We start from the raw sequence: 14,772 nt of genomic DNA, 5'->3' as shown, positions 1-14,772 counted from the left end.
CACAAATATCTCGAGTGAGGGCACGTTCAAGATGGGGGGGGGGGGGTGTCAGAAACCTCAACAGGGTGAAGCAGGCGAGGGGGGAGAGGTCAAAGTGACTGGAGAAGGGCCCGGCGGCGAGGGCGTGATCGTAAGTAAGCTCCACGTGGGGAGCATGTGATCACTCGACAGAGTACGTGAGACCAGAGTAGAGGGCGAGGTCAGGGAAGAGCTCGATGATTGGAGCTGGAAGTCACTCGACTGAGTGAGTAAGTCCGACGTGGAGGGAGTGGTCGGAGCGTTGTGAGCCACGACAGTGAGTGGTGTGTTCGTGGCCTGAAGGTGGGCAGAAGCGGGCTCAACGTGAGCAGGTTTAAGTCTGTTGAGAGAGACTGTAACAGCTGAATCTTTTATCTGAATGTCATAGGTGATGGCTGAGTGCCAGAGAACTCGGTACGTGCCGGTATATGGGGGTTGGAGGGGAGCATGGACAGTGTCATCTTGGAGCATGATGTACTAGCAATTGCGTAGAGATTTCGGGACGTGAACCTTATGGCGGGAATAACTGGTGGGCAGAGGGATGCGGAGGTTGATGAAGTGGCATTTGACCCGGTGCATGAAGGAAGTTAAGTCAGACTGAGGGAGAGAAGCAGATGGGCTCACAAGTTTGCCAGGGAGACCAATGTTCTGGCCATATACAAACTCAGCTATTGTGCCTTTGAGGTCTTCCATATAGATTGCATGAATTCCAAGTAGCACGGGGAAGGGCCTCTGTCCAAAGAGAGTCGTGGCATCGAAGAGTCGCCTTGAAAGTGCAGTGCCAATGCTCAACTAGCCCGTCACTTTGCGGGTGATATGCTGTGGTACGGATGCGCCCGATGCAGCAAATGTTACAAATCTCGTTGAACAGGACCAACTCAAATTGTCTACCCTGGTCAGTCATGATGATAGGTGGACATCCGAAAAGTGATACCCATGACTCGACGAAAGCTCAAGCAACAGTTTCTGCCGTGATGTTGGGGAGGGGGACAGCCTCGACCCAGCAAGTTGTTCAGTCGATAGACGAGAGAACATAACGAAAGCCGTTTGAGGGGGGCAGAGGGCCGACAATGTCAATGTGAATATGCTGGAAATGCCCAGGATGGATTTAAAAGGCGCCAAGGGGGGGTGACGTGTGCTTGTGTACTTTGCAGTGTTGGCACGCAACGCAGGAGCGTGCCCATTGCTGGCAGTCCTTGTTGACATTTCTCCACACATAGCGCTCCACTACAAGGCGGGCTGACACACAAACACCTGGGTGGGCTAAATTATGCAGTGCGTTGAAGACAGCTCGATGGAGCATGTTGGGATGAGGGGGCGTAATGTGCCCGTACTGTCGTCGCACCAGATCTCACCAGAAATGCCAGGGAAGGTGGTGCGGACGAAGTGTAGTGAAAAGGTAGAGTCTGTAATCAGGCTGCGTTTTTTAGCCCGAAGGGCATGATCAAAAATGTAATAACCCAATTGGGATGGTGATTGCTGTCTTCTCGATGTCTTCAGGAGCCATGGGGATCTGGTGGTAGGCCCGTTTGCAATCAATGACAGAGAACGTGGTCGCACCTGCGAGGGACTTGGTAAAGTCGGCAATGTTGGGAATGGGGTAGATGTCCATAATTGTTCATGCGTCTAGTCGATGGTAGTCTCTGCAGATGCGCCAGGACCCGTCTTTCTTGGGTGTCATATGAATGGGTGTAGACCAGCTGCTGGCAGAGGGTTCAATGACGCCGGAGCTTAGAAGTTCAGAAATCTGCTTTTTAAGGTAGGAGAGGCACTCGGGTCAAAGTCAATGTGGTTTACTGGAGATCAGGGGTCCTGGGGTGAGGCAAAGCTTGTGAACCGTGCCGTTGGTGACGACGGAAATGTTGCCGGAGGCACGGGAGGCGGTTTGTTTACAATGTGAGGCGGGCGGGGCAGCCGAGGTGAGGTTGTGGTGTTCGGAGCCACTAGGCAGATCTGATGGGAGCCGAGGCAGTGAAGTGTCCCAGGAGTCAACGTGACAAGATGGCCGACAGCCCGAAGCAGTGGCAGTGTGGTCAGGTGAGCTCAGTAGAGCTCATGAAGTGTTAGTAAGTCCATTGTCTGAGGGCGCAGCCTGTGGCAGCACGGTCGCGTGCGAAGCGCTAGGCGTGAGTGCACTGTTTGTGTTGTCAGTTGCGGTCGCACGGGGCGTGCAGGAGCAGAAGTTGCATAGTTTGAGGTGCTGTCTGCGAGGGGAGGGGTAGGAGCTGTCAGTACGGGAACACGTGACGCTCGTCTCGCATGCGCACTAGTGCCAGCCGAGTGTCAAATGCTGCCATGTTAGGGGGGTGTGGTCATGTGAAACTGTCAGTACATGTTATGGTAGACTTGATAGCACAGTTGTGAGGGGTAGCAGGAGGTAAGCACACGGAGGCTCAATTGCTGGGACTACAAGCAGATTCGGCACACTTACTGACCTTGCTGCAGTGTCTGTAATTCCTTTGCTGCATTGGATATCTGGAGCTGAGTTTTGTGGAGCTGCAGGGAGAGCTCGAAGTTTTCCTTGTGTAGGCGAGCGACGTTTTCTAGCTTGACAAGGCACTTGTGCGTCGTTTCTTGTAACATCGTTGACAGAGCCAAGCATGTATGGATGAGATGAGCCTGGACCGATGTGTCACAGGGGGGTTTTCTTGACGGAGCAGAGGGGAAGTGAGTTTTGTACGGGTGATGAAACATGGTGTTTCGCACTAGGTCTGGTGAAAGTTTGTGGTGTTGTAAGAAGTCAATGCCTAGTATCGGTTCCTCAATATTGCACACTAAAAAAGTCCATTCAGGTTTGCAGTTTGCGGAGAGTGAGACGACGTGGGAGGTTGAACCCGAGCATTGTAGTTTAGTAGAATTCACAGCTTGCAGTGAAGTATGATGAGGGCAGATGTTCGTCGACACTAAGGACGTATGGAGCAGCGAAGCATCAGCGTCTGTGTCCACTAGGAAAAAGTATACTGACGAAATATCTTTAATATAAAGTCACCCATAATTATCCGATTGTTCCCGGACAGAATGGAGCACTGGGAGGTGCCTGTCATGTTGTGCACAGGAGGCAGCACCTGGACCTACCTGCAATTTGCGTTTGGGAAGCAGCAGGGTGGTCTGCAGTTCTGTGCCGCCTCGCCAAACCGTGTGTGGAAGTAACAGTATACGTAGTGCGGCTGCATTTCCTGCGGAAAGTTCGTTGCCAGAGGCGGTGACTGAGGTTCGGAGGCCGCAGCCGGTTTGGTTGCAGGAGGGGGTGTGACTGAGGGCAGAGTCGGTGACGTCCTAGCTGTTTGTATACTGCATCCCAGAGCAAGCGGAACGTTCAGTACAGTGTGGCCCCGGCCGCGTCCGGCCATAGGACGAGGAGCCTCAACCTGACACTTGCCAGGTAGGCAATGGCTGGCGAAATAGAGCAGTGATCAGTGATGCCTCATGTAGTTTGTCAGCAATTGTCATTCGTTGCTCGACAGGTTCGGGAGACCTCTGGGCCAGAGCAAAGCGGATGTGGCGAGGTAGTTTATCTGTCCAGATGGCGAGGAGAGCTGTGTAAGAGAGCAGATCGTCGCTGACCAGGGCCCATAACCATCTCCAAAATTGTGAATGGTTGTCATTGCCTTGTTGCTCGGCGTGGAGCACTTGCCGTATTGCTGTCTCAGTTGAGCGCACAAGCTAGAGTGTACCGGGTAGCTGAGTCCAGGGCATCGACCAGGTCAGCAATAAACTCCTCCTGGTCGTGCAGGTGGGTGATAAGGCACAGAAATCTGGTTGATTCATCGAGTTTGAAATGGTCTAACACTTTGTCCACAATTTTGAACCAGGTTGTTGCCCTGTTGGGACTGAATGGTGGCACCATCGGTAAGCATTGTAGAATGTTCAGAAGAACAGGGTGAATTGAATTCACTGCGGCACTGCCTGAAATGAGCTGTTGTTGCTGCAGTATTCCAGGAGAGTGTTTCTCCAGGGTATGTGGCGACAATGGGTGGTCAGGTGGCAGCGTGAAGTGACGCGTTGTGGTTGAGCGCGATCCGTCGTGACGCAGAAGGCCGACGCGGGTGAGACACCGTAATGTGTCAATTGTGGTTGCGGAAGTTTGACTGGAGCCGGCGCGGGGGCGACAGGTGAGAAAAAGTTCAAAGTTTGAAAACGCATGCCAGTCCACAGAAAACATGACATGCCATCAGAGTCAGAGCCACTTGTGTTGCAGGCAGACTGTGGAGGTGCGGGCTGTCCAAAAGCACAGTAAGGAAAGTGATGTCAAACATTGGGCGAAATGTGTGAATGTTCACTGTTCATAGTCACTTCACACAAAACGGTGTGCGGAAAAGGTGAATGTCATGGCATAAAACACTGAGGCATAGTGGTAGGATGGAGATGGAGGTCAGGCACAGATAACAAGCTATTGTTCCTGTTGCAGGCCGAGGTATTGAAGCAGGAAGACATGTGCTGATGCTGAACCGAGGCAAGCACGGGCGTGGTCAGATGCTGAGGAGGTTGACCTGTGAACAGAGCAGTTCTGGCAGGAATCCACGTGGTACTGCACGGATTATGGCATGGCAAACCCTTGTCCTGGCGGTGGTAGGTTATCCAATGGAGCATTTGCAGAAATCAGCAGTGATCCCGCACTACACAGAGATCCATAAGAGGTAACTGCACCGTCGATGGGGGAGGACACATGTGGCGGGAACAAAGGCATCTGATAGCCGGAGTCATGCACACTCCTAACCTCGCTTATTGTTGCAGGCACAAAAACGTCCAGCAAAATTGGCATAATTGATGAGTGAGAGGCATCGTATTGCAGTCCTGATGGGTGTACATCGCCCGCAACATGATGCATGTCTATCACAAAATCCGGCCTAGGCATTGGGCCGAAGCCATTGTTCAAATGTTGTGTTAATGTAATACACGCGAAAATAACCGACGTGGAGGCCGCGGACAGAGTAAAATGGCGAAAACGAAATACGTTACAACTCGGGGTCACCAGTGAAGTGGAGGCTCGGGTGAGATACACCTAACAACACCTTATAATCAGGAGTTCATTTATTTACCTCTTCACACAAGTAAGGCTTACAGAGAACTGGATGGCAGAACTACACAAAGATAATGTTTTGCTAGGTTCAAAGATGATGCTCAGATTGATACTGGTGTCGATCTCATCAGCGCCACAGACTTTAATCTGTATATAGCTAAATCTTTACAGTTTAGAGGTGATTAATTTTGTGTGATTTTGTTTGTAAATATGCTAATATTATTGGGTAATATGTGAATGCTTTTGATATATTCATACTTGATGTGACCTTAATTGTAACCTACATGAGTACCTTGAGTAATGGGTTCATCCCTGTTCCTACCTAGAGAACCGTATCCAAGATCCTTATCTGACCTGGAAGTGAAAATTAAAAAACTGTGAAACTAATGGTGGACTATGCTACTGCAGCGTAGGGACTGTCAGAAAAAGAGGGGTTGCAGACACAAGGTGGACAGTGCAAAAGGTTTGATTATTGTGAGCAGCCAATTCCTTAAGATGTGCAATGTGAACCAGTGACTGGAGTGACAACTAAGAAAAGAAAACTTTTTTGATTGGGTGTATGTAATTAGCAGCCATTCATACAAGTTATACTTGTAAGAGTGGCTGGGAGCATGTATAACGATATGGCCTTCCCCAAAATTCATACAAAATGTTTGATACCATCTTTTATTCTATGCAACAGGATAGTCATCAGTAAATTCAGTGCATCCTAAGGCCTTGTATGCGTGTCTTTATATCTACTATTCTGTCCTATTTGTTAAAAATTTGATATTCATTGCAAAGGAGTGTGGAATGTTTTGGAAGGACGTGCAGTGTCATAATTATCGGTGGATTGTTGCCATTGATAAAATTATGTACATATACTGAATTAAGTGACTAATTAACAAATTGAAGTAATAATTCCTTCGCAATAAATAACTAGAGACTGCAGAGATGTTAGCATGAAAAATCAATGCTTCTAAGTAACAAAATGGTAATCTAAAAGTCCAATAACAGAAAATCTCAGTATCTTGAGAAACAACTTAAAAGATATTACCAAGTGACATATTTTAATTTGAAATTTATTTTTATGTCTTCCTCTGCAATTAACATTCTTTGTAATTGCATTTCTAATTAACTCTCCAAGTTTCCCAGTTTCCAGAATTTGAGGCCTTATTTGTGCATTTTAAGTATGTAATCGGCTAAAGCATGAGCTCTCTGCTACCATCGAATGTTAGTAACCAAATACAAACTGTAATTAATTACATAACTAAAATAATACAAGTGACATCATTGTAACTAAAGTTCAGAATTATTTTCTTCTGGAAAACTAAATATAGTACTATAAAAGATTGTCATTCAATATTGTATTTTATACCTTATTTGGCTGTAACGTCAGTTTCTTTACATTTTGTAAATTTTAATTGTAACATCAAAATTGTACAAAATTAATAATGCTTTATTTTGGAAACCAGTTTTGAAGTTACTCTTGGAAGTCAAAGAGATCAGTGAAGTCTGTCTGTGTTTTGTTTACATGACGAGTGTGCAGTCTGGATGTCAATAAATGTGAATAAATTTTGTGAAGCATGGGAATTTCCCATTCATTCATCGATGGACCAGAGTCCACCTCGGTCAGTCCTCTGGCATGCTCTGGTGAGACGCCAAAGAAAAAGTCTTATTTAAGCATTCACAAATGAGTGCTTGGCCTATTTCTTACACTGTACTACTGTACTAGGCTCCTGCTGCCATTGAACATCGCTGCGGTTGGCACCTGTGTATCGTATGTATTCCTAATGGGTGGATGCCCTGTCACTTCAACTAGCTGGGACTGCACACAGTGGGGCCTGTTTTGGAGGGTCCTCTGCCTCCCCAGCCCGGCCACCACCGACGACTGTTCCTGTGTCACATATGGTCTGGTTGAAGCCACAGAGGAGGTTGCTGCCCAGCAAATCACTGTCTGGGATTCCTGCCTCCAAGCCCTCTCCTTGACTGCCATTTCTGGTGCAGCTCCCACTGCACCTGACGCTGCAGCCAGCAGCACCGCCACCACCACAGTCACTGCCACCTCCCTGTGAGGTCGTCATCTCCGGTGGCCCTGCTGATGCCTTCTGAGCCAACTGCTGACCTCAACAAGGTCATAACTATGGAGATGCCATCCCTGGTCCTACCCCATGGCCTCTCAGGAGTAGAACGATGGTGTGCCAACTTGCCCTCACATCACTTCTGCTTCTGCTTGCTGGTGCCTGCCCAACATGTGCTGCAGCAGCTGCCATCATCTGTTGATAAAATGGACGTAGTGCTGTCATTGGTGTTTCCCATTACTCATAATCTCAGTGCCTAGTGAGATCAGTGTGTGTGTTCTTTTCCCCCATGGTACCACTGCTTTTTTGGTACCAGTGACTTTTTTTTAGTACCAAGCATTTTTCTGTGCCTAGTGTTTATGTGGTTTTCCACCCCATAAAAGGGATGAGTGATGGACCTTAATGAATGAAGTTCACAATATCAGAGAGCATGCATCTATACAGTTCACAGCCCCACTTATAGAGTCCACCTGGGTCAGTCCCCTGGCATGCTCTGGTGAGACGCCAAAGAAAAAGCTTTATTTAAGCATTCACAAATGAGTGCTTGGCCTATTTCTTACACTGTACTACTGTTGTCCAGTCAATGTGTTCAGTGCTACATACAACCTGTACCTTGCATGGTGCTCTATAAGGTACTACCGTATATACTCGAATAATCCGTGCACCCCAATTTTTAGGGGAAAAAAAAAAAAAAAAAAAAAAAAAAAAAAAAAAAAAAAAAAAAAAAAAAAAAAAAATTGCTTTAATTTGTTTTATTTACAAAAAAAATTGTTCCAATGTTATGATGTGTTCAAAACTATGTATAGTAACTACTGGTTTGAAGCAACGCTGCTGTACAGGTATATACATTGTTAAAGCACAACCGATTCAGTGGCGTGTAGCTGGTCAGCCAGCGGGCGGGTGGCCAGCAGAGTGCTGCTGGCTGGCTGGCCCATTAGACTCGCGGGCAGCCGGGGGGAGAACATTCTCACCATAATCCGGAACTCTACGGGTACCTACAATAGCAAAAAAAATAAATAAATAAATGTGAATTGTCCTGTTTAAGAATTTGTTAATGCGGTATGTGCAATAAAATATTTTAGTCAATACTGGTACCTTTCCTCTCTTACCACTCTATTCATCACTTTCATCGTCATCACCAGTGGGAGAATCATTGTCGTCTTCTACATCTACATCTACATCTACGTCCATACTCCGCAAGCCACCCGACGGTGTGTGGCGGAGGGTACCTTCAGTACCTCTATCAGTTCTCCCTTCTATTCCAGTCTCGTATTGTTCGTGGAAAGAAGGACTGTCGGTATGCCTCTGTGTGGGCTCTAATCTCTCTGGTTTTATACTCATGGTCTCTTCGCGAGATATACGTAGGAGGGAGCAATATACTGCTTGACTCTTCGGTGAAGGTATGTTCTCGAAACTTCAATAAAAGCCCGTACCGAGCTACTGAGCATCTCTCCTGCAGAGTCTTCCACTGGAGTTTATCTATCATCTCCGTAACGCTTTCGCGATTACTAAATGATCCTGTAACGAAGCGCGCTGCTCTCCGTTGGATCTTCTCTATCTCTTCTATCAACCCTATCTGGTACGGATCCCACACTGCTGAGCAGTATTCAAGCAGTGGGCGAACAAGCGTACTGTAACCTACTTCCTTTGTTTTCAGATTGCATTTCCTTAGGATTCTTCCAATGAATCTCAGTCTGGCATCTGCTTTACCGACGATCAACATTATATGATCATTCCATTTTAAATCACTCCTAATGCGTACTCCCAGATAATTTATGGTATTAACTGCTTCCAGTTGCTGACCTGCTATTTTGTAGCTAAATGATAAAGGATCTATCTTTCTGTATATTCGCAGCACATTACACTTGTCTACATTGAGATTCAATTGCCATTCCCTGCACCATGCGTCAATTCGCTGCAGATCCTCCTGCATTTCAATACAATTTTCCATTGTTACAACCTCTCGGTACACCACAGCATCATCTGCAAAAAGCCTCAGTGAACTTCCGATGTCATCCACCAGGTCATTTATGTATATTGTGAATAGCAACGGTCCTATGACACTCCCCTGCGGCACACCTGAAATCACTCTTACTTCGGAAGACTTCTCTCCATTGAGAATAACATGCTGTGTCCTGTTATCTAGGAACTCCTCAATCCAATCACACAATTGGTCTGATAGTCCATATGCTCTTACTTTGTTGTCCTCTGTTCCATCCAGTGTATTTGTGATTCCACATTTCTTGAAGGATTTTTCCACCAGTGGTTGCGGAATGGAGTCCCATGCACTTTTCACCCATTCACAAATCTGGGACAAATCCAGCCGTTTGATATTTCCACTTGGTGTGAACTTATGGTTTTCATCAGCCACCCATTACGTGTATTGCTGTTTAAGTGCAGCTGCGAATGGCCGATTTATACACACATCTAGTGGTTGTAAGATGGATATTAGGCCTCCAGGGATAATGACCAAGTCAGTTTTCCCTTTTTGTAATTTGTCTCGCACTTCCTTAGTTGTATATCAGCCGAAGCTGCCCAGGATGAACATGTTGCGTAAATTCAGTAACGCACCAGAACGACGTTGCCAAACATGTGTCACCCACTCAATTATAAGTTCATTGTCCATCCACCCTTTCAGATTCTATCTCACTAATACTGGTATGCCATTTACTGATATTTTTGGAATAGTTTTCCTTTTAAATATCATGTAAGGTGGTAGCTTTCATCCATCACCAGTTACACACAACATCACTGTACATTAGATTAGATTAGATTAAATTAGATTAGATTAATACTAGTTCCATGGATCATGAATACGATATTTTGTAATGATGTGGAACGAGTCGAATTTTCTAATACATGACATAATTAGGTTAATTTAACAACATACTTAAGTTAATATAACAACTTTATTTTTTTGTGTTTTTTGTTTTTCTTTATTTTTTATTTTTATTTTTTTTTAAATATTTTTTTTTCTTTTTTTTCTTAATTTATATACAAATTTGTTTCTCACTGCCACCAGTTCGTAACATGATGCTGGATTCTCCTTTCCTGTTCACTGTGTTGTTGAGTGGCATCTCAAAATAGACTGGCGTTTGATCAGCATTACCAATTTGCAGTAATATATAGGACTGTTCGTGGTGCAAATTTATCACATAACGATGAAAATTCACTATTTTTTCCTTGTAATCACCTGGAAGCTGCTGAGCGATAGTAGTTTTCCTGTGGAATCCTAAACCATTTCAGTTGAAAAATCTTGATAGCCAGCCCCGGCTAGCTTTGAAACTGGTAATGCCTAGTTCTTTGGCTAAAGACAGTGCTTTAAGTCGGCACATTTCACTCGTCACCACACATCTGTATTGTTGCTTCTCATCTACATAATCGCAGAGCATTTTCTCGAGGTCTGGATGCTTCGCTTTTTGGCCACGAAATGCCCGGCGATTACTATTAGTTTCTTGAAGCTGCGTTTTTTTTTTTTTTTTTTTTTTTTTTTTTTTTTTTTTTTTTTTTTTTTTTTTTTTTTTTTTTCACTAGTTGTGACTACAACTCTCACTCACATCATACTTTCTTTCTGCTACATGGTTTCCAATATTCTCAGCTTCTTCAATAATTTTCACTTTTTCTTTACCAATGTACAAGCGATAACAAGAAATTGTAGCCATGATTAACTAGTTTGAGGACGTTAATACTTCACTCATAATGTGCTACTGATGCGTCACAGACTGAGGCCGCAACAATGCAATAGTATAATGGGATGTATTGTTGGAGGCGGAGCAGTACCAACAATGTTTCGAATAATCAACGCACCACAGTTTTTCGTCCTAAAATTCGGGAAAAAACATGCGCGGATTACTCGGGTATATACGGTATGTTCCATACATCATGTTTGTTGTTGCTATAACATTTATATTTGTGTAGTTTTTAACCACACTTGTTCTGAGTTATCTTAATTTGGGTGGTACACAGTAAGACATTGATCTTCTAAACTGTTTAGCAACCATGCAATCCAAAAGCATTGTCTTGCTATGGGCACCAAAACCACCACACCAGATATCCTATTCTGTTCACTTCAGGCTGCAGACAAAAGTATGGTAGCAGGGAATCTACCACTGGGCACTTAAAGCTAGGAAAAGGTCACGTGAATTGCTGAGTTACAGTGCACACCAATGACAGATGTTGTAACCTTAAACCACACGAGGCTCTGCTCTTACTTGCCAACAGGATACCTTGCAGGCAAGTGAGAGTATTCTCGAATGGATTATATCTACAAAGGATAAAATAGTTATTGATATTGTCACATCGTAACCACAATCAAGTCCTAATCCAAAAGCAGAGCTGTCAATGAAGTACAACACTTAGCACTGAAACCACATTTATTGTGGACAGAAACAGAAGAGAACAGGCCAGAAATGTTTCCTGGACTGAGAATGCTGCTATTTATACAACACTGAATATTCTAGAATATGCATACATTACAAATGAAAGAAATTTCAAGAACTTTCTAGAAATGATAAGTGCTAAATAACAAATATTTGCTGCTCATCAGATTAAAACTCATGTCCCACAGCATGCCAACCAGAGATACTAACTATTACAGAACACTGCACATGTTACACCTTGTGGCATTGCTACCGCTCCAGGAGATATTTGCTATTTCTGAAGTTTTCATTAGGGCCAACTATAGCACCATGGATCTAGATCTTGTTAGTGATTCTTCGTATGGTGGCGCTTGTGAATCATTGCATTCTGGTTGTGATGTTAATTCCTCTTCACTGCAGTGAGGATCAAAGGTAACCCCTCCAATTGAAGCTTTGCAGTTGTTGAGTGGGTTTTCAGTTTTCTTCAATCTCCCATCATCAGCCTGTGTCTCAGGACTGTATAGGTGCTCATAAGGAGGACGTGATGAATATGAGACAGCCCAAGTAGTGCTTTAGTAACTTTTCCAGCAGTCTCACTTTCCACTCAAGCATAAAAATCCATACATAATATCCTGGAATGTATCCATTGGCTGGTGCTTGTCATTATAGCACTCTCAGTCCTTATCATGGGCATCCAGCCATCACATGTGTGCTAGTTGTCTTGCTTCTTCTGTCCTGGTGATGAGGTGTTTTACATAGTCATCCTGAGTATCAAATGGCTAAAATGGGAACAGTGTATACATTATCATTTCAGCCACACGACCATGGAGCAAAAAAACTGGTATGAAGTTTTATGTGAATGTGAACACAGGTAAAATCATATCATCTTTCTATTCAACATCAATATACTTTGAGAGCATTTCCGCCAATGTGTTATTAAAGTATTCTATGGGGCCATTCATCTGTGGGCTGTAGGCAGTTGCCATCCTGTGGGTGATGTTGCATGGTGAAATTATGTCTGATACTAATCTTGAGAGAAAACTTTTTCATGATCAGAGATTGTCGCATGGGATACTTGCGGTGGTTCTTCCTGCTTTTCTTTTTTTGTTTGTTGTCCTCACTGTCGACGTACTGCATTGCTACACTGGCTCAAAAAATGGTTGTCGATTCCGACACTGACTACTGCAAATTATGCAGCACAGTTGTGTTTCATAGTACTTTATTTTCACTATTCACATCCCCCCAATAATTCACAGTTATATGATGGGCAGTGCACTACTGTTTAACTTGTGATACACCTCTTTAATAGTGTGCTGGTGAAACTCCACATACCACTACGACAGTTTACGGTTGAACAGCTATGAGCAGTTTTTTTTTTTTTCTGTTCAAGATGGCGGAGAAAATGGGTGTGCACGATTTTGCTGCTAATATGATGCAGCTGAAAAGGTAGCGTGTCTGAAGCGCAAAAGTGAAATCACTAAATATAATGATTGTATTTCAGGTTTACAATGTGTAATCAATGGCCTCAGAAGAGAAAACAACAGCCTGAAGTACAAAAATATGCAAGTGAAATTGAAGCAAAACATGGATGATGCACCGAAAAATGGAAGAAAGTATCCGACAAATGGAATGCATTAAGCGCAAAAATGCCACCAACACTAAATGATACAGGGTTTGAGAATCTAATCAGATTTAATAAATTCTGTTGTAGTAACAGTTTTCCAGTGAGTGACTCAGAGCTAAAGCTGAATTCGAGTGTTAAAGCGACCTTAGCAAACATACCAAAAGTGTAAATTGTCATAAAAAAGTTATGTTTGATTTGCTAAAGCCTGAACTTCCGGCATCAAGAACGGAAATTTCTGCAGTGAATAAAAGAACAAATCGTGTTCACATTTTTGCAGACAGTCGTGAAAGAGGTATGGCCAAAATGGTAAAAAACAGTTTCAATAGTGCTGATGTTTGTGGAATTGTGAAACCTGGTGTGAAAATTCAGGAAGTCATAGCAGGCTGTGATACTGAAAGAGTAAAAAACAACTATGTGATTATAATAAGTGGTTCAAACAATGTAGTCTGTAATGAAGGTTTTGATGTTACAGGATCACTCAAGGAGAAATTAAGGGTGCTTCAGTATTCTAAGGTATTTATTGTGAACATTACAAAGAGACACGACTTACTCCCACAGTCCTTGGTAAATAAAGCTGTCTCTCAAATGAACGCTAAATTAGCAAAGACTTGTAAACAGTTTCGCAATACTGGTGTTGAAGATACGAGTAATTTTCAAAGAGAGTTGTTTACCAGACACGGCATGCACCTTAACAGGTCAGGTAAGCAAACCTTAGGTACTCTTTTAAATGCAGCAATCATGAAAGAAATCAACAAAATATCTCCTCACTCAAAACCTATTCCACTTAAATGGCTCCAGCAATCCCATCAGACTAATTTTCAAAGCTCAGAATTTCCACAAAACAGTTAACAATAAGCCTATTGTTTCTGAGCTCACAAATACTTTTTTTTAGGCAAAAACAGCCACTTTCAGCAAATACCAAAGCTATGACAATTTTTCACCATAATGTAGGAGGATTTATAAACAAAGTTAACGAAATTTGTGTTCTTTTAGATGACTCACAAGAGATAAAGGATGCCGATGTTTTATGCTTTAGTGAACACCACGTGAGAAATTTTGAAATGTTACAGCTCAGTGGTTGCTGTCTAGCAACACATTACTGTGGATCTATCATGAAGAATGGTGGAATAGTAATTTACTTAAAAAATAACATGTCATATAGCACATCGAATTTAAAGTGTCACTGTATTGAACAAGATATTGAAATATGTGGTGTAGAAATTACTGTAAGTGACCATACTGTTGAAATGTTAGCACTATATAGAGCTCCCTTAGGGAACTTTAAGGTGTTCCTGAGGCATTTAGATTCTCTCTTATCGCAAGTGTACTCAAAATGCAAGGATTTAATAATTACAGGTGATTTCAATGCAGATTTCCTAAATGAGAGCAATGGTAAAGCAGATCTAGAACATCTAGTTGATTCTTATAATCTGGTGACAGTAGTAAAATTTCCAACTAGAGTTACTGAGAACTGTCAAAGTCTGATCGACAACATATTTATAGATAAGTCAAGAGTCAACAATATCAGTGTAAATCCAATTCTTGGCCTTTCTGATCATGGTGGTCAATTGCTTACTCTCACTAACATCAATCTGAGCAACAGTCCTCAAAATTCTTAGAAATCTTTTAGGATAATAAATGATGAAACTCTCCAAAATTTCATCAGCCTGAAAGAGATAGACTGGAGTCCAG

This window comes from Schistocerca piceifrons, chromosome 4, assembly GCF_021461385.2.
Source record: "Schistocerca piceifrons isolate TAMUIC-IGC-003096 chromosome 4, iqSchPice1.1, whole genome shotgun sequence".
Taxonomy (NCBI): domain Eukaryota; kingdom Metazoa; phylum Arthropoda; class Insecta; order Orthoptera; family Acrididae; genus Schistocerca; species Schistocerca piceifrons.
Note: the sequence above shows the minus strand (reverse complement) of the source record.